General features: G+C 45.9%; 1 long non-coding RNA gene across 1 annotated transcript in view; it reads right to left on the bottom strand.

The window, feature by feature from the left end:
* Positions 1-5,032: 5,032 nt before the first annotated feature.
* LOC150046300 (uncharacterized) overlaps positions 5,033-18,632 on the bottom strand; it is a 297,256-nt gene continuing 283,656 nt past the window's right edge. Inside the window, exon 4 of the long non-coding RNA XR_016539603.1 lies at positions 5,033-5,156. This is a non-coding gene — a long non-coding RNA (uncharacterized LOC150046300). The remainder of the gene's footprint in view (positions 5,157-18,632) is intronic.

Genomic DNA, 18,632 nt, shown 5'->3' on the forward strand with positions numbered 1-18,632 from the left:
GTTCCCTTTTGAGTTCTGACTAAGGCTCTGGGATTCTTTGCCCCACCTGACTATTCTTTCAAGACAGTGGAGGTGAGCCAAGAACATCTATTTGACCATTGCTCCATCCAGCACAGTATCAAGGAGATAGACAGCCTCGGGCTACAGGGCCCCAAACACAGACCCAAGCATTCTGCTGCTTCTGCCTCTAGAGAGGCAGGGGCATAAGTGGTTTCCAGGAGTTCTGAGAAAAACTGCAAAGGCACAGTCAAAATAGCTCGTGCTGTTGACGCCTCCTTCCCGCAGCCTCTGGCCCAGTGACTCTCTGGTCCCCAGGAATGGGAAGGATGTAAGTGGAAGGACTAAATTGGAGATGTCACCTGGAGGAGAGAGTGGCCTATTGAGGTGTAATATGTTCTTTGAAGGATGCGTTTCCATTCTGATGGAATCAATGCAAGCGGAGCAAACACTCTCTAAACAGATCTTTCCTCTAAGCCCACACTTGTCTAAGAAAGGAAGCCACAAAGAATACAATGAGCCATTCTGCTCTCTGCTCCCCAGCTGTGAAACACCCGGCTTGAGTGCCAAGCAAGAGAAGTCCCTGGGATTTGCCTGGCCCAGCTGGCTGGCTAAGTGTCTGGGAGATGTGCAGGGCCTGAGCTGGTGCTCACCCCCTCCTGGGTCACAGCAGCTTGGAACCCGAGCTGCAGAAGCCAGGAGCCAGGTGACTGGGACATGCTCTCTGCAGAATCTAGACCCAAAGGAATGAATGACACAAGTATGAAATGGGGAATTGTGGAAGTGGGAACTGGTGGGCAAAGGAGGGGGTGAAAGGGCATGAATGTGATCCAGATACTTTATATGGATGTATGTATGTGTGCAATAAGGAAACCTAATAAGATTGTTTAGAAGAGTGGAGGGTAAGGAGTCACAGAGGAGGTGAATGTGATCAAAGGTCATTGTATGTACTCATGGAGACAGCACAACGAAACCCCTTCATATGAGTAATAATAAAAATAAAAACAAAACAGCAAAAAAATAGAATGTGCAGATGGGTGGTGGGAAGGAGGCAGCTAGACATCAGGATTGTGGAACCAGAGAGCATCCTGGCTCAGCTCATTCAAACAAATAACTCGCACATGTGTGTATAGTATATATGTGCAGGTATGTATGCATACACACAAATGCATGCAGGTGTGAATGTAGACACGTATGTGTATTGCACCTATACAGGTCTAAGGCTGTGTATATGAGGATGTCCATAAATTATGTTTGTGCATGTATATATGTGTGTGTAAAATGCTGAGTGCATGTATATGCACATCTTCATTCTGCATGCACGTGTGTGTGTGTCGCATAGCAATTGTGTGCATGGCCACTGTACAGGAACGATGTATCTACATGTACAATGTCTCTGTGTGTGCACTTGTATGCATGTGTATGTGTAAGAGGCATGGATCTGTGGCAGGTAGAGGAACTTACACTTACCTTCTCAGAATAATGAGTTTTGAAAGAGCTGCACAGAGTGCCCTGCATTTGAAAGAAGCTAATTGCACTGGGAAATAGCTATCAAAATATTTAATAAGTTGAGCATGTGAAATGGTAATGGATGGGGTGCCATGTTCTTGCCCGGGATAAGGGAGCCTAGGGCAGGTCTGGCTGTTTCCTCGTTCTGCAGGGACACAGGTGGGTGGTGTTTGGAAATCCATCTTAACATGATCACTGTCTGTCTTTTCCAGAGGTGATGTTGTCCTAGTAACACAGTTCCCACTCTGGGCTACCCTCTTGTTCATCATGGAAGGACATGGTACATTTCAGTAGAACTTGAAGAGCATCGGAGAGGAAGGGGAGGGGATGAGGGAGGGAAGGATGAGGGGGAGGAAGAGGGGATGGGGAAAGAAAAGGAGGAGGAGGAAGAATAGGGTAGGAGGAGGAAGGAGAGGGAGGGAGGAAGAGGAGGAGGGGAAGAGAAGAAGGGATAAGGGAGGGGAAGGGGGTAGGGGAAGGGCTGGGAAGAGGAGGAGGGAAGGCCTCAGCCAGCTTTGGCCCCTTCACACCTGTGTATGTCCTTTCTTACCTGGGTAGGCAGGTAAGGGAGGACCCCTAATGGTTCACGTTCATATTTCCCTTTGATGTGTGCCCTTTGAAGCTGACAGAGCTTCTTCTCACATGTTGGGTTTTATCCTCGTTCTATCCTGCTTCACCGAAAGCTGCTTATTAACTCAATATTTGCACAAGATTTTTATCCATTCTGGGAACTCAGCGCTTTGCAGTTTTGTGTTTGTCTTCCTTCTATGAAGTTCTAGAAGGACGGGCTGCTTGCATCAGCAGGGCTGTGCACAGAGCATCTGGCAGAAAGCAGTGCAGGTGAGGGGCGTGGTGGCAGTGTGATGTCAAATGTTTATACAGTTATTCCAGCTTCCTCCGGTTAAAATGGGGACATTAGTCAAAGCACCTCTCAAGGCGGGAAAACTCAAGAGTTAGGGTGAGTGAACACTGAGGAACGTACCTAGGCACAGTCAACTGTCGGGGACCTGTCATCCTCTGTCCCCACAAACATCTATTTAATGCACCCAAGTACTTTCCTGGCCACTGTCATGGGGCTGGTAAACCAACCCTGAACAGGATCATTCAAATAGCGATCCAGAAGCAAATCAAATGCCAACTTCATGTCTTTTGTTAAAAAGACACGAATCTAAAGGCTAGATTTAAAATACACAGGGACATAAGTGACACAGGACTCTAGGCTTTCCACACAGTGAGACCAGAGAGGACCCTCTCAGGGGAGGAACACAAGGGCACAATGGCTCTGTGCCCCATCATACAAAATACTGTTTATCAAAATGAACTACAGAAAATGGTAACGAGGGTTTTTCTTGTCCTCTGCTGTTTTTGCCTTTTCTTTCTGTCTTGTTTGTTCATTTCTCTGTCTTTGAGAGGGTAAGGGGAGCGGCACAGAAACGGATGGTGGTGAACAAACCACAGCAGTGGTGATCACTGGACACTGTTGAAAATGAACTATACAACCTGTGGGTGGGGATGGGAGGAAAAACTGTGAGAGAGTGAGGGAAATGCTGACATCAACCAAAAAGAAATGTACTCTTTACCCGACTTCCGTAACTGGAACCCCTCTGTACATCACCTTTGTAATGACAATTAAAGAAATAAAAAAGGATAATATAACCAAAGCAAAATCAAATGCATTAATCTAATTTTCGTAGCAACCACACAGAGATGACTCTCAATTTAGAGACATGAGAACAGACTCAGAAAGGTTAAGGGATGCAGCCAAGGGCACAAGGCAAACAAGAGGAAGAGCTGCGATTTCAACCCCAGCCAGTCTGGCTTGGAGTTGGAACTACTATATTGTGGCAGATGACATCCTTTTCCAGGAAGAAGTAGAGAGGTCAGATGATTGAATGCGGGGTTGGGGGGCATGTCACATGAGTACTGGAGCTGAGATGTGATGTGGTGGGTACTTGCTCTGTGCTAGAGAGAAGCGATGAGAAGCTGCCGGGAGTCTGGGATGCACTTTACAAACACCTGGGGTAAAGCTAGGGCTGGTCAGAGCCCAGGACCAGCTGGTGGGGTGGTCAGTGAATTCATTAAGTGCTGGTAAACAAGCCCACAATCACAGTAAACTGAATAAATGCAGGCGTGCCCTTCCATCTTCAGCTGACATTGAGCTGTCAACAGAATTAACTATTTAAATGTATGCAGATCTGGACTCTGAGGGATCTTGGAGGGCCAAAGATGGGAAGTCCTGCATGGGTCTGGGACAATGACGCCCCAGAGGTCTTGCTTTGCAGAAACAGGGCTCTGGCAGGACCCAGGAAAAAGGCGATGAGTCTGCAGGGCAAATAGGCCCTGGAGAACCAGTATGGTTTGTTTCCTCCCAGCCATGTGATTCAGCTACTGGGAAAGGCCACACGTGCTTTTCTATAGGGACAGTGTGTGGGAAGGAAGGTGGGAAGGGTCAATGCTGTTTCTTCTAGTTTGTGAGTCTCATTGATTTCCCCACAAGGAAGGCAAAGGCTTGCTGTGACCTTGTTCCCATGACAGGTCTGCCTGGGACAAAGAATCCGGCAGCTATTTTCAGGTGGTGACCCCCGTTGGACGTCCAAAGGGCAGGAGGATGAAGTTAGGCCCTCGCTACCTAAAACCATGGCTCACCCACCCCGCAGCCAAACCCCTCAAGTCTTGTCAACTCCTAAGCATCCTTCTATCTGTCTGTTCCTCCAGACCCTCTCACACCAAGCCACCATCTTGACATGAAAGATAACCCGGGATTCCCGTTCTCCTTCAATCTCATCAGAGCATCAATGCTGTCAAGTTAAAGATGATTACCCCTGCCCTCTATCTCCTTGAAACTTTTCATTGCTTCTCAAGACCCATGGGATGAATATCCAAAGGTCATTTTCAAAGGGCAACAATCTGAATGTCTATCTTAGAATGGATAGGTAGAGATATGCACAGAATGGAATACTATCCAGCCTTAAAAAATGAGAAGATCCTTAGCTGGGTCTAGTAGCTCACATCTATAATCCTAGCTATTTAGGAGGTTGAGATCGGAGGCTCACGGTTCAAAGCCAGCCCAGACCAGAAAGTCTGTGAGACTCATATCTCCAATTAATCACAAAAAAAGCCAGAAGAGTCACTGAGGCTCAAGTGGTAGTACTCGCCTTGAGCACAGAGGTTCAGGGACAGAGATCAGTCCCAGACTTAAGTCCCAGGACCAGCAATAACAAACAAACAAACAAATGTAATAATAAAAAAGAGAGAGATGATTCTGCCACATTTAGTAACTTTTAAGCTCTGTGTACCCACAAGCTGCCTGTATCATCTATCTATCACTACCATCCAATCTACCTACCAACCAACTTTTGTGGCCCTGGGAAATGAATCCACAGCTTATGAATGGTAGGCAAGCTCTGGCCCACAGCGACACTCCAGACCCAACACGAGTGACCCTCTAGGATACTGTGATAAATGACGTAATAAGTGTCTGAGTGATGTCACTCATACATGTATCTAAAACAGTTGAACTCACAGACTTAGCTGTAGGATGCTGGTGGCCACGGGAAGGAGAAACAAGTGGAATGTTGTTATTCTATGGTCACGACGTCTCTGTTTTATAAGATGAATGAATTCTGGAGATCTTCCTTCCCATACTGCACCTGTAATCAATGGTGACATGTTCTGTGAAGAGGGTAGATTTCCTGCTACTTGTTCTTCTCACCGTAAAATTGGAGCAAGAACAAAGCCAGTGTTATCGAAATGACTTGTCATTCTTTTAACATTGAAATCTGATGCATAAATAAAATGTGGTATGCCTTAAGTTTATCTGGGAATATAGGCTCTTATTAATTCATTCCAGCAACCAGATAAGCTGCACGTACATTATTAATAAGCTCTGGAAAGTATTATTGACTTGTCACTTTGACAATCAATATTTCCTGCATACTGGAGGCATTTGACCACATTTAATTAAAACGCACACCATTTGCGGTGCAGTTGGCAATGTTAACATTAAAAAAAACCAAAACACCTCGGAATGTTAAGAAGTCCTGTGCATGAATCTCTGAGCCATGCCTGGCTTGGCCCCTGCTTCCCTCCCCTTCTCTATCCCCCCTCTCCCCATGGTTCTCTCTCTCTCTCTCTCTCCCTCCCTCCAAGCTCTTTGGAAACTCCATTCATACCCAGTGAAACTGAAGAAAAGCATGCTTAGGAAAGGAACACAAGACACAATGCCTAGGTGCATCTGGTCATACAAAATAAGATTTATCGAAATGAACTCCAGGAAATAGAAACAAGATGCTTCTTTTTTTTTGCTGTTTTTATTTTCTTTCCTTTCTGATTGTTTGTGTATCTGTCCTCGGGAGTATCAGGGAGGGCACAGAAATGGAGGGACAAAGAGTGAACCAACATAGCAGTGGCGCTCACCGGACACCATGTTGAAAGTGAATGCTACAACTCGTGGGTGAGGTTGGGAGGGAAAAACTGGAAGAGAGGGAGGGAAGGGGTGACGCCGCACCAAAAGAAATGTACTCGTTACCTAACCTGCATAACTGTAACCCCTCTGTACATCGTCTTTAATAACAATAAGAAATAAACCAATGTGTGGTAACACAATAAAAATCAATTTGAAAAAGAATTCCTCTCTGCTCACACTGTGTGGGCTTGAAGGTCTCAGCATCCTCAAGCATGTAAGCTGGATCCTCCATTCCAGGGTCTAAATCGTACCCACATGTTGTGCTTCTCTTAGCTCCTTTCATGGCCCCTACCTCTTTGAAGCTTCTATGACATGTGGCTGCTATGTGAGGGAGGGAGGGTCCGGGGGATGGGGGAGAGACTGTGCTGACCAGCATTCTGTGCAATCTCCTGTGCTTACAGATTGGACGTAAAAGCTCTTTTTAATGGGCCAGAAATGCAACGAGAGGAAGACACAGATTCTAACCACAAAACATGGTTATACACATACATACATAACTATCTGGAGTGATAGGGTGTAGTTTTACCACTAAACAAAATCAAATAAGCTGGGACATTGGTGGCTTATGCCTATAAATCTAACTACTCAGGAAGCCTAGATCTGTGGATTGCAGCTCAAAGCCAGTCCTGAGCAGGACAATCCATGAGAATCTCCAATAAACCGCTTAGAAAAAGCCAGAAGTGCTGCTCTGGCTCAAGTGGTAGAATGTTATCTTTGAGCACAAAGAGACCCAGGGACAGCGCCCAGGCCCAGGACTGGTCTTGATTCAGATAACCCTGCTGCTTCCTCTGGTGTTCCCAAGATGAGTATGCATCCTCAGATTTGTTCCTCAGAATAGTCTCACCCAATAGGATTGCATTAATAATTTGTTCTCTTGGTATGGGCCATTTGGTTGCAAGGGGAAAAAAACAATCGTGACATGTTAGCCTAGTTCTTTTCTTCCTCATTTACATTCACTGTTGCTTTAATTATGCTTTTCAGTCAGAATACTTATTAATTTTATAGACCTACCTGAAATTAAATTGGATAAATTCCTTTTGCTCAGGACCTTGAGAAATGTGTTTTTTTGTTTTGTTTTGTTTTTTCCAGGCTGAGCCCAGCTTGGGCCCTGCACAATTCTGTTCTCTTTAAACTCATTTGCTGATAAGCGTCAGTTTAGGGGGCATGCATCGTTCCTGAGCAGGAGAAATCTTTGAAGCCCAGTGCAAAGTGCAGATGGTAGAAAAAAACAACACAAAACCCACGGAGCTTTGTACACAGAAGGGTCAGCATGGGAACAGAAGCCAGGACTGTGGCTCTGTGGTACAGCACGGGTCCCGCGTACAGAGAGTGCTGGGTTGGGTCTCAGTACCACAGCAGGGGCTTCAGAGTGGTGATGAACCCTGGCACAGCGAGGTGGGGTGAGGCTGTCGGAAAGGGCAGCCTGTAAGTCATAGAAGTGAGGCAGTAAGGTGCCAAGGAGCCTACACACTGTCCTGAGGGCAGTGGCCAGCTTTTGGAACAAAAGACGACAGTTGTGGTAAGCTTAGCATCTGGGTGGGGTTTGCACTTTCTATGCAGGTATTCTACCACTTGTGCCACACCACCCACAACCCTAATTCCTTTTCATGTAAGATCTGTGTATGTGCTCAGCTTGCCTGGATCAGGTTACCCTCTCATGTTACCCTAGGCTCCTTGCATGGCTGAGATTATAGGCTTTCGCTATCTGGCCCAGCCTGTTTGTGGATGCAGAGTCTCACTAACTTTGTGATACCAGATACAAGAAGCTTAAGAAGATTTGGAAATACATGGATATGCATCCTGGGAAAACACACATGACCAAGAACTGAGTCTACCGCTGACACGACACTCTCAGTGTGAAAATGACAGCAAAAGGAACAACTGCGAGTTCCGTGGTTAGTGGGGTCAAGGATTGGGGAAGGACAGGTCCATCCAGCCAAGGACACACAGCGCCCCCAAGAGCTTCCTGCGTAAAAGAGGAAGTATGTCTGTGCTTCCCTGTCACCCAGCTCTTCTGCTATAAATCCTGATTGTTAAAAAAAAAAAAAAGGAAAACAAGACTTGGAAATCTATCCATGAAAATAATTATTAGAACACAGGAATGTGAATTTAGGGCCCTGAACTTACTAGGCAAGTAAGTTCATTTGAACCACCTCACCCACCTTTTTTGTTTTTGTTGTTTTCTTTTTTCTTTGCATTTTTAGTTACTTTTCAGATAGTCTTTGAGTTTTTGTTTGGTCTGATCTCAGACTTTGATTCTCCTGTCTGTGCCCCCTACGAAGCTGAAACTACCGAAGGTTCCACCCTATCTAGTTTATTTGAGATGAGGGTCTCTTAGCTGACACTGATCTTGAATTAGGAACCGCCTGCTCTCTGTCTCCTAAATAGCTAGGATTACAGGCTTGGGTCCCTACATTCAGCCTCACATTGTTTATGCTCAAAAAGCAAGGGGCGGGGGAAGAAGCCCATCCTTCTTACAAAAGTTCTCAAGACTGAGAGAGAGGATTTTCAATAATAAATGAGACATTTAAAGATAGAGCCCCAAAGCTTGTATCCCACGCAGCACTGTGGCGGACGGACAGAAAACTGTCTTCCCATATTGACAAGGAATTCATAATTGAAGAGCAACGAAATACAAATGCAAATGAATCAAACCCAGCAGGGATGCCTAAAAGACATAAGTGAGAATTATGGCAATTAAGAACACTGTCTCATAGGAAATTAGATGGGCCCATTAATTACAATGCCTTAAAGGGAACAAGGTCCTGGTGAAAATGCAATAAATTAAAATATCAAAAAGAAAATTAGAGAGCATTGAAGATGTAAGGGCTATCAAGCTAGTCTCAGAGGTGCTGCTGGGGACCAGAGTTGAGGAGAGACAAAATTTATTGGCAGTAGGCAGCTGGCCACTCCTAAGGCTCCTTCCCTTCCCTTCCCCCTCCCTCCCTCTTCCCTCTTTCCTTTTGCTTCTTTCCTCTTTTCTTCCTTCTTTCCTCCGTTCCTCCCTTTCCTTTCTTCTTTCTTTTCTTCCTCCGCCCCATTTCCTCCTCTTCTTCTTTTTCTTCCTTCCTTCTTTCCTTCCTTCTCAATTCCCTCTCTCATTCCTTTTTCTCTACTCTCACGCTTCCTCCCACCATCCTCCACCTTTCTGATCTTCCTTTCTCTGTGGCTTGACTGTCTCTCTCCTCCCTTGCACATTTCCTCCTCTCCTTCCCGTGTGTCTTCAGGTGATGATTTGTCAAGGGCAAAGGCACCCAAGGCTATCTCTCTCCATATTGGGAATGGATCCTGCCATGGGACATCTGCCTTGTCTTTTGTCTCTAGTCAAGGTCAGCAGCCCCCAGCCTGTTTCAGGTGACTTCACCTCTGAGCCAGTGCCCCCTAGCGCCCTCTTGCTGTAAGTCCTCTAGCATGAACTTGGATATCAGCATCTATGCTAAACTACCCCCTGGAGATTCATGGTGTCTGGTCCCAGGGGAGTTCTCCCTCCAGCCTCACAGCACACCCACCCTAATGATGCCTCTCTCTGTGACTCAGCAGCCCGAGTCCCAGGCAGCAATGACTGTTCTAGTCCTCAGAAGACATTCTATTGTTTTCACCAAACACCACTTCATGACTATTTACTTCATACCACTCTCTTTAAAAATTGCATTATTTTGAAGACATTCACCTCATCTATCTGTGATAGATAACTAGCGATGTTCCTTTTCCCTTATGAGTTTTAATATGCATTCATGACCTCACCACTGGAAATATCTCCCCGAGGCTCTGTCTGGTGACTCTGTGGGTGAGGCAGGCAGCCACCGCTGCTGGATGTGTTGGAATGTCACCCATCAGGACTTGACCCTGCTCAGGGAGCCTGGACACGCTGGGAGCCCCAGTTTCTTTATCCATTAGTTTAATAGCCACTTTGGGGGCCTTCAAAAGGGATTCAAGTCGTTCTTACCAGATCTGGTTAGTGCTCTAGAGAGTGGGTTGTTACAAAGAGGAATGTGTTGAGGGTTTGTTTCTCGGGATGCCTGACCTTTCAAAGCAGACAATAATCTCACTGATGAGCAGGGGATACTGCACTCTTCCTTGTAGCCACACAATTTCTGCCTGGTTCTAAGCACCTATGGTGTTGTACCAAGGCTCACTCACCTATTGATCCATCTCCCATGCCAGTCAGAGCTCAGCATGGCCAAGGTGGCTCTGCGGAGGGTGTGGGGGCGGGGAGAGGGTGTGTGGGTGACGGTGTGGGGGTGAGGCGGGCAGATGGGCTCCCTGTACCGGTCTTGGCTGTGTGACGGGGCTGCCCACAGTTCCCTTGCTGGCAGGCTGCTGGCTCTGCCATCCTTCTCCATCTGTGTTTCTTTATTGAACTCATTAATTCTCTTTTCCATCCCTGGCACGGGAAGTTGATATCAGCCGTGCTTTAATGCCTCCTGTGTTTTGCAAATTACAGGATTATAATGGATGAAATGATGAGACCCACTGTGTTTTTTTTTAAAACCAAATCACAGGGAAAACCATGAACTGTCCTTTATTAAAATGGTTGGGAATAATCTGTCCTGGAGGTCCAGTCATGCCCAGTCTGAGGTCTCCAAACACAGATGGAGAATTTTTTCCTAGCCTAGATAATTCCTTGGACACACAGTAAATTCTTCGGTACTTGAACGTTTTTATTTTCAAATTACTAAAGTGGAGATTTCCCACCTCCCCTCTTTTATGTGACTTTCCCCTCCTCTTGTTTGAAAATAAGTTTGAGGAAATCGTAACAGGAATCATCTGAAGGAGGCTGTAGCTCAAGGTTCAATTTGTTATTTTTTTAAAAAAACAAAAAACCTCTGGCTCTCTGCTGTAAAGACAAGCAAAAGTTTCTCTGAAGCAAGCTCAGTTAGTTCAATAACTAATTAAAATCAGCATCACCACGGACAGAAAGGTTTCCGCTGATCTTATCTACCACTTGGAACTCTTTCTAGAAGAGAGAGAAAGAGAAAAAAATAAATTGGTTCTTCATAGGTCATGGTTCCCCGTCTTCACTTCTCTCCCTAGACCCTAGTAGAGTTTCTAGAACTGGATAGGACTACAATAAAAGCTGACTATGGAATAAAATGAATGCATGATCCTTTTTCTATTTCCATTTTTCATAGGAACATAATACAGAAGAGCATGTACATTTCAAATGTACACTTAAATTTTTACAAACTCGAAATCACCTGCAAACCCAACACCCCAATCAAGAGCATTGTTGTTACCTCAGAAGTCCCCCCCACACACACTTCAGCTGCTGTCCCCAGGTGTATCCCTCACTCCAACTTCTAACTGCAGAGACTATTGTCTCTGCAGCCTGTCTTCTGCCATTCCACATCAGGATTCTGAAATCCTTCCAGTTGGTGCATGAACATTTTGAGTTGTGTCTCACTGGGCAGAGCTCCATCCATCATGAGTGTGATGGATGGGATGTCTGCCTCCACCTCTCCCAAGTTCATACATGGGATCTCATATCTGCAGAATGACAGTATTTGGTGGTGGGATCTTTGGGAGATGAACTCACAAAGGTGGGGCCCTTAAGAGATCTGTGTCCTTAGAAGAAAGAGAAAGAAGTACATCTCACTCTTCTCCTCCCTTCCCCTCTCCTCCCCATCTCTCCCCTTCTCTCATGTATGTAACAAGGAAAAGGCATTTGGATATAAGCCAAATGAGACTGAAGTGATAGAGTACCTGTCTCACAAGTGTGAGGCTCAAAGTTCAGTCTCTAGACTTGTCAGGGGAGCAGGGGAGGGAAGGAAGGAAGAAGAGAGAGAGAGAGAGGGTTGGGGGAGAAGGAGACAGAGAGACGGAAACAGAGAGACAGAGACAGAGAGACAGAGAGGGAGAGCACAAATCTGGGCATTTTCATTTCCTCTGGTTCCAATGTTCTCTTCCATTTCTGGATGTTAGCACATGGAGATCCACACCTGGCAATCCTGTTCCACCTTCTCCTCCCTCTTGTCCTCATCTACTGAGATTTCAGTTGAGGATCTGTACTCTAGGGACATCTGCCTTGATCTCCCCAGACTAGCTCATAGCAGCTTGATGCATCTGTAGGGGACCTCGTGTTTTCTTCTCTGAGTTCTTCCTAGAATTTATAATTGCACACAAGTATGATTATCTATTTAATAAACATCTCTTCCACTACACTTGAAGAGCAGCAGAAGTGAGACAATGCTTATTTTTGCTTAGCCTTTTATATACTTGGAACAGGACCCACCCAGCACATAGTAGGCGTTTGATAATACACAGTGGATCTCCATTTGATTTTCACCCTCATCCATTGCGAATGGAAGTAGTCAACTTTCTTTAGGACCAGAAAGATGGCTTCTTGAGTGAGTTCAGCATTTTATCTGCATATAGTCCACATTTCAGTCAAGAAGCAGGCAATGGGGCTGGGTACTGGAGGCTCACACCTGTAATTCTAGCTGCTGAGGCTGAGATCTGGGGATCGAGGTTTGAAGCCAATCCAGGCAGGTTAAGTCCTTGAGACTCTTATCACCAATGAGCCACCAGAAAACCAGACGTGGATCTGTGCCTCAAAGTTGCAGAGTGCTAGCCTTGAATAAAAGAGCTCAGGGACAGCGCCTAGGCTTTGAGGTCAAGCCTCATGTGACACTGACCCAGCAAAAAGGGGGAGCAGGAGAGCAGCCATTCAAAGTCTGGCCAGTGGTGTGCCTGTTGTTGGCTAGTTTTTTTTGCTGAGTGAATGAATAAATAGCATGTTGTTCACCTCTAACCCCTGAGTGGAAATAATTATTGTGTTCCCTTGACTGCATGGAAGATCATCCTGGGCCTGTGGACCGTCGTTGGCCTTGGTGGCCGTGGTCTCCCCAGTCAGTGGGCCCGAGATCCTCTCCTAGGTTGGAATGCACCTCAGGCTCACCTTTGAGAACAGCCATCCTTCTTATGTACCTCTAAGGCCTTGTTCAGGGCACCGAGTTTGCTCATTTATGGAAAGAGACCCTGGGTCCTAAGAAGTAAATGAGACTGAGAGGCCCATTAATTCTCTGAGTGTACCCCGGGGTATCTGGGGCGTTCTAATGTAATTACTAGTGAAAAAGTCGGAAATCCTATGTACTGTGCCAGAAAAGCATTTCGCGGATCAAAAGGTACTCAATTTTGCTCTAGACGAGGAGCACCTGGCTCTGAGTGGAGCCAGGCCGCTGACTTGTATGGTACCTGCCCATTCCGTGCCCCCGCTTCTTCTACTTCATCTGACCTCTGTTCTCTCTTCATAGTGGCCTTGTGAGCACAACATTATCACTGCTCTCCCCTGCCAGGAGTCCCTGGGCTCCCCAGTACCTCAGAACTCAGTACAAAGCCTTTTTCATGACCTACAGGGCCCCCAGTGTGCTATCTTGCCCTGACCTCCTGTGATTCTTCCTCCTATCCACCCCTTTGTCCTACCTTGAAATAATTTGCTTACCACAGGAGGCTACAGAAGTTTTCTGAACACATTCCCTGGTCTCCACCCCTCTTTCTCTGCCCACACCTCACCCTCCACCTCCCCGGTTCTATCTTGCCTCCTTTGACAGTAACCTGGACCACATGTTCTGCCACCCGGAAATGGCCCAATGTCTTCTGATCCACAATTTTTTTCAAGGGAAGTTGGAAATCTGGGTTAATAGTTTAAGTCTTCCATCTTTAAATTGGGGGCCCAACAAATTGCAAAGCTCACTGTCCAGCGCTGGCCAGTTCTGGCCACATGGCAATGTCAGCCCAGAGTCACCTGACCAACTGATTTTGTTTTTTAAGAGAAGCCATAAATCCATGATTTATGTCACAGATCCCAAATGGCTTAAACTGGCAACTAAGTCACTGGAGAAAACTAAGGTAGCACTGGTAAGAGAAGCCAGCCATGTGATGCTGGGTCGTGCGGATATACTCCTGGGCTTATTCCCAGAGGGAGGAAGTGAGGACAGACAGGCTACACCTGTCTACACCCCCCAAATCTATGGGTGGGGGGCTAGGTCCACCCTGGGAAACAGGACAAGAAGAGGTCTGTGCTCAGGCACAGAGGAGAACCTAGAGCATCCAGACACGTTGCAACTCGTTTAAATGGCTCTAGTGGAAAACACACCCATGGCCCCATGTGTGGTCTCCCCTTTCTCCTCCTCCAGGGCACCCATGGTGTCTCCTCATGGAGAACAGTGGGCAGCCACTAATGATACACATCTTCCCTTCCAAGACTCAGCAGCCAGGGTGCCATTCTGTTCAAGGAGACCCACATTCACTCCTCAATAATTCTGACTTCTCAGGGACGAGCTGTTGTTTATTTGCCTCTCTCTGAAGTGTACATATTTCATCCCAGCAGCAAACACCCATGGCGCCAGTCCCCCTTCCTTCTATGCACAGGCTCCATCCGGATTCACTCTATTTATATCATTTATTTTGGTTGCCTGTTTCCCATTTGGGAGATCAATACACATTTGAATGTGGAGGGAGAGGGTTTGCAGCCACTTCAAGGGTTCTTCAGACACAGGGTGGGTCTTGGCTGTGCTATGCTCAGCCCAGATCAGGGGCTCTCTAAAGGGAGAGAGGTGGAGGGAGAGAGAAAGTGATGGAGAGAGGTAGGGAAGGAGGAAGGGGGAAAGGCAAGAAGGAGAGAGAGTGAGAAGAACGAAGGGAAAGAAAGAAAGGAGTGAGGGAGGGAAACGGGGGAGAGGTGAGGATTCGGAAGAGAGGAGAAGGAAGAGGAGGCAGAAGGTAAGAGAGGGAAAAAGAAAGTAAGGGAAAGAAGGTGAGAGAGAGAGAAAATTAGAATGAAGAAAAGTGGTCAAACCAGTTTCCCAGTTCTCCAGGTTTCCTGGCAAATACTGAAAGCTCTCAGCCTTTGGGCTCAACTTTCCCACTATCCATCTACAGGCTGAGACCTGAGCACCACTAAGCCTTAGATTCCCAGGTAGATACAGAGACTCAGCCAGCTTTCAGTTGTCCTGCACATTTTTGTTTTGTCGGTCGTGGGACTTGAACTCTGGGCCTGGGCGCTGTCCCTGAGCTTTTCAGTTAAAGGCTACCACCCTTGAGCTACAGTGTCACTTCTGATTTTTTGGTGATTAATTGGAGATAAGAGTCTCACGGACTTTTTAGTGCCCAGGCTGGCATTGAACCGGGATCCACAGATCTCAGCCTCCTGCATAGTTAGGATTACAGGCGTGAGCCACTGCACCCAGTTTTCAGCAAGTGGGAGCAGACTGCATGAGTGCTGGTGGCTTCCTCCTGGAGGGAGAGCCCAGACATCCAGACTTGGGGACAGAATTACAGTTATTTGGGACAGAGAACCGTCAGTCTAGTCTCAGAAGCCTCCTTTCCTTAGTTCTCACTCTGGGCACTGCCCCCTTTGGTTGTGGTGGTGTTGGAAGGAAACGCTGTCTCAAGAAGAGGCCTTGTGAGGTGTGGCCACAGGGCTACCCATTCCTGGAACTCTGCCTTCTTGGTTAACTGTAGCATCCCAATAGGAGGCACGGGAGGGAAAGCCCCAGACTTGTTCATTTGATCCACAGCACTGCTTGCATAGTTTTCCACTTGGAGAAAAGCAGGTTCCCACATTAATCCCATGCAGAAATGAATATTGAATAGATCACATATATAAATGTATAAAAGCAATCGGGAGGGCTGGGCGCTAGAAGGTCATGTCTGTAATCCTAGCTACTCAAGAATCTGGGATGTTGAAGATTGACATTCAAAGCCAGCCCAGGCAGGACAGTCCCTGAGAATACATCTCCAAAATAACCAGCAAGAAGCAGGGTTGGAGATATGGCAGGGTTGGTAGAATGCCAGCAAGAATGAGGCCTGGAGTTCATCACCGAAATCTCTCAGAGACAGGAATCGGATCCAGGTAGGTAACATGGAGGGATTGCAATGGCATATTAGCAATCAAATCTTAAAAACACCACACTTCTCTAACAATACAGAGCAACAGACCCCATTTATCTCACAATGAGTGCTAGCTGCTGAACAAGACAGACCCCTTAAGGGAAAACTCATACATGTGAGTAGGGGGTGAGGGGGAGGAAGAAAGCTGCTGCCCCTTCACAAGACTGGTAACTCTCATTCAATGTTGTTCTGTTTCAACTAAAGCATTCTGGAGAAACTTCCCACTATGGATTCTGAGCATCATCTATAACAACAGCAATGTATTACCTGTGTCACACTTTAAAATGCAGTGATTCAACAAGCCAACTGCAAGGCCATGTTCTGCCTCTAGGAACTGTCCACCACACTAGGGTAGGTTCATGGGATCTGAAACCTTCCATCCTCTCCTCTGCCTCCCCTCCCCCAGAAAGATATTCAAATTACTCTCTACCTGAAGCTGCCAGGGTAAAGAATTGAAGCTCTAAAGGAATATTAAAGACTTAAAAAAAAAAAGACCTAGACTATTACCTACACAGGCTTTTACTGCAATCCACAGGGTGTCTTCCTCAAATTCACTGCTCAAAATCTCTTGAGCCCCAGCAGCCTTTCACAGTAATGCCAGGCAGTGAATACTCACCTGGTAATGCATTATAATTTCCAGGTCTGCCTGTGGATGGAAGCCAAGCCCAGGTTTGTACAAGTTAGAAAAGAATAAAATGTCCCTGACTCAAAATAAATAGCAATGCCAATAACAGATTTTAATGTACTGCATCCCCAGAAGCCTGGGAGGAAAGAAGTGGGCAGAGAGATTAGATAATAGGCTTAAGAAGGTAAATGAAGCTTCCCTGAGCCCACTCCTTCCCAGGTGGGGTAGGGACAGGCATGCAGTGCACAACTTAGATAAAAGCAAGAACACTGGGGATTGGAGGCCTCAATTCAGGACCCAAAATATGCACAGAGGATGCTCTGAGAGCACCCACTCAATTCACAGATGATGAGGAGGCCGAGCTGCTCGAAACGGAGCCCTGTGATCCAGACACATTGCAGTCCAGAAATCCAAAATGAATGGCTCTTGGCCTATATAGAGATTGTATACAGGTTTGGGTTGACCTGACGATTGACCTGGACAGCCTTAGAAACAATGAAGCTCGGTGGGCAGCTAATGGAAGCACCTACCTCTGTCACTCTAATCCACAGAAAGGTGGTTTTGTTTTTTGTTATTTAAAAAAATTTTTTTTGGCAGTCCTGGAGCTTGAACTCAGGGCCTGGGAACTGTCCCTGAGCTTCTTTTACTATCACATGAACCGCAGAGCCACTTCCAGCTTTTTCTGTGTATGTGGTACCAATGAATCAAACCCAAGACTTTATGAATGCTAGGAAAGCACTCTACCACTAAGCCACCTTCCCAGCCCAGAAAGAGGCTTTTTATACTCAGCAAAACACACCGTGAAGGCAAGAGACACAGGTCACTGATATGTCTTAGAGGTGGGTTTATTTAGGCCTCCTGAACTAAAAAGAACAGCCCATTTGTAGGGGGAAAAAAAGAACAAAACAAAAATTCCTAGCTCAGGTATCTCAATTAATGCAGGGCTTTCTGGCTAGTTTGCTTGTTGGTTTTGCAAAGCCTAATTGCTCCCTACCAAGGCACCCACCCTGACTTCTTCTGGTTGCCTCCATCTGCCTTCATCTGCCTGTGAGATAGATAGGAAGTGGCTTGGGACTCCACAGGAGACACTTTACCCATCTTCTGGGTTAGATTGATGGGGGGGAGGGGTGGGCGGGGACACCTAGAAAGTGCTGTGCCGGTAAGAGGGGATTGTTGCCATTTTCTTTACAAAGGCCAGTGAGCTTTGCCTCACAGGATAGGGACATTATATGTACTACTTTCCTGAGAGAGGCTCCCAGGGCCATTCTTCCTCACATGCTTGACAAGAGATGAGTTAGGAGCATCAGATTCAGAGTACTCAGTATTCCTGAGCATTAAGAAGTTGGAGGCAATTTATAAGGAAATGGAAAGACTTGGAAAAAATCATAGTAAGTGAAGTGAGCCAGACTCAAAGGAACATGGTTTCCCTCATTTGTCATAATCAGTAGAAACCTTGGGCTCTCCTAGCAGAGATTTACAATAGAACAAAACCTAGATACATAAGGCCAGATAGTATGATGCTAAATGAAAGGACCTCCAGGATATAGGAACAAAAGCCATATAATGAGTGATTGTTGTACTTAATGTACTATGTTATCTCTCATCTCTTTTGCTGTCACTTGGTTATCTCATATTTTTACAGTATTTCACCTTATCTGATATATTGTATATATGCTTGATGGGTTATTTGAAATTGGATAGGGAAGGGGGGAAATCAAGATAAGCGGAGGAGACTGGAGGAGGGAAATGGGGACCATGACATGAGAAAGGGTATCAATGTATGTGATATAATGCACCTTCTATCTGGTGAATATAATGTAACCCTTCTATTAATTACAATAAAAATATATGGGAAAAAAGAAGTTAGAGGCAACACTGAGCAGGATGCACTGTGTTCATATACTGCTTTGTTAAATGGCAACTCCTTTGTATACCTGAAGATAATTTTTAAAAAATGCTTCTCATCAGCACAAAATAAAATCAAATAAAATGAAGGTAACTTGTCCACCATTGTGGGATTGAAACAACAGGGTGAGACAGGTACACAGTAAAGAAAATCAAATTGCAAGAGGGACTCATGAGTGAAATGTATGGAAGGATCGTATAACAATGAAGACAGATTCAAAGTGAGTTTACCACATCATG

This window comes from Megascapheus bottae, chromosome 25 (genome assembly GCF_031878675.1).
Source record: "Megascapheus bottae isolate mThoBot1 chromosome 25, mThoBot2.hap1, whole genome shotgun sequence".
In the NCBI taxonomy this organism is placed as follows: domain Eukaryota; kingdom Metazoa; phylum Chordata; class Mammalia; order Rodentia; family Geomyidae; genus Megascapheus; species Megascapheus bottae.